The sequence below is a fragment of the Austrofundulus limnaeus genome, unplaced genomic scaffold (genome assembly GCF_001266775.1).
Source record: "Austrofundulus limnaeus strain Quisiro unplaced genomic scaffold, Austrofundulus_limnaeus-1.0 Scaffold194, whole genome shotgun sequence".
Lineage (NCBI taxonomy): Eukaryota > Metazoa > Chordata > Actinopteri > Cyprinodontiformes > Rivulidae > Austrofundulus > Austrofundulus limnaeus.
Genome location: NW_013952596.1, coordinates 878,420 through 880,603, shown reverse-complemented (window position 1 = coordinate 880,603; position 2,184 = coordinate 878,420). Strand labels below are relative to the sequence as shown.

The window sequence follows — 2,184 nt, the reverse complement described above, 5'->3', positions numbered from 1 at the left end:
GTATTTTTCTTAAACAGTCACAGACAAAATAAAAAGGTTTTACTGTGTTTTATGGATTGTTTTAGTACAGAATAATTTCAAATGTTTTAGTACCTTTGGACCTGTCTAAAAATATATTTTAGTAAAGCTAAAAAAWTAAACCTTCTGTCAGAATGTCTGCAAAGTTCATTTTGTTTTAAAACATACACGTGTATAATAAATTAATTGCAAAAGGTAGGAAAAGGTAAAAGTGGAGGAAAAGTTTAAAAATTTGACAGGTGCACTTCACCTACATTTATATCCCTCCGCCAAAAAGATCAAAATAAAAATACTCACATGAGGCGCAGAAACTTGTGGCGAAGTTCGGATTAATTAAAATGTGTTTAAAGCTGGAGTTCGGGGAAGGCGGCACGGAGGAAGTACTCCCAAAGCAAAACAGTCCAAATGACCCCCGTGGATTTTGAAGCCGGACCATTTAAACTGCACACAGCTGCGCGAGCCGCGGGGCGGTGCCGAACAGCATCCAGTGTCAGGGGATGGAGGCAGTGCGCATGCGCAGTGCGGTCACCCAACCATAATTAAAACACACCTGAGTGAGAAAGTTCAGGTCTTAAAAGGATTTATTTTATGATTTGTTAATAGATATTATAACTTCTGCTGGTTTAGACACTGAATTAAAACATGTCTAAAGATTTAAGGATATTTAAGTGCAGATTTTCTGCTTTACTTTGAGGAAATATATTTATAATCTGGAGCAAGGGTTTAGAAATAAAGTTATTTGTATACAGCCTTCTTAAAWCAGGCTCTTAGGCGAAATATCTGGATTAGGATTTGAATTTGAACTGGATTTCTCAGAGAAAATGCAATCATAATATGAGTTAGTGTTCAAATGTTTATGGAGGACAACATGGACTATACTGCAGGATTACATGGAGACAGACATACTTAACATAAAGAGAACACACAAAGCTTCAGTTTTTAGTACTTGAAGCGTACAGTATTATGTGAAAGACATGGAGGCAGCAGGAGTGCAATAAAAATGCATTTACTGCCTTAAAAACATTTAAACCTTTGTAAAATAAATTCATATATCCGTGTTCTTGAGTTCAGCAGCCATTAGGCTTTATAGGTTTTTCATCATGGTCCCTCTCCTCATAAGGAAAACCAGCCGCCTACGACAGAGGACTCCCTGTTTGCTGTAAATCAGCTGAGAGTTTCTCCCCTTCACATAACTCATTAATCAAGTTAAAGGCCTAACATTAATACATATCACCCACCGTCTTACATTAAAAATATGATGGAGTAATATAAATACAAACTGCAGCTATTTGGATCAAACCTCAATATTTTGTTAAAGTTTGGAGTATGTTTTTGGAATGACTCTCAGCTACTACCACACCAAATTTTAGTGCATTACCTAAACATTTCACAGAGTTGTAACCATTTTTGTGTTTGTAACAATCACTTTGCCATGGCAGCCATCTTGACTTGGATTAACTTTAAAAGTTAATCAGTTGTAGGCGAGTACTTTATGGTATTTTCATTGAAATCAAGCAGATATTTTGCTAACAGGGTCAACTCCAACAGGTGAATCTAAGATTTGAAGCTAAGATATTGCCCTCAAAGTATGTGTTGGAGAAGATGCTCAGCTACTACCACGCAAATTCTCAGTTGGATTACTTCATGAAAGTTTCAATGAAATCCTTCCAGGGATTCATGGTATTTTGCTAACAGGGGCGATAATAATGAGAACTTCTTTYTTTGCGTGTGTGCATCCTATATGTGTATTCCATGTCCATGTTGCATTCCTCYAACACAAACAACATTCCCCCTCCTTCCCTCCAGCTTCCAGTTTCTTTCCAAAGGAACTTCCTATATAAGGACACTGTTCTGTTTGCTCCAGTAAATCAAGCTGCAGCCTGATAACTGAGGCCTGYTCTGTGCCAGAGGCAAAATGTTGTGCTGGTGGGTGTGTAAAAACCCAGTGATGAACCGAAAGACCAGCAGGGAGGACCCTCAGGCTCCCTCTGATCCACATCACTGAGGTGGAGCGACAGAAAAAAATGGGATGAAAGACAGAACAAAAGAGGGATGAGGAAGAGGAGGGATGGGGAAGCAGCAGATTCGTCGAACGGTGAGGCTGAAGTGGGGTTCCATATAAGGAGAGTGGTGGTGGTGGTGGTGGTGGTGGTGGTGGTGGGGGGG

The 2,184-nt window shown here is 39.3% G+C and overlaps 1 protein-coding gene across 3 annotated transcripts in view; it reads right to left on the bottom strand.

Moving 5' to 3' along the window:
• Positions 1-424, bottom strand: part of myh11a (myosin, heavy chain 11a, smooth muscle) — a 34,041-nt gene extending 33,617 nt beyond the window's left edge. For 2 of the 3 annotated variants that reach the window (XM_014018522.1, XM_014018524.1), the window contains exon 1: positions 316-424. The gene's annotated coding sequence lies outside the window, so the exon portion shown is untranslated. The remainder of the gene's footprint in view (positions 1-315) is intronic. The other variant, XM_014018523.1, reaches the window with a different exon arrangement.
• Between the last annotated feature and the right edge of the window lie 1,760 nt (positions 425-2,184).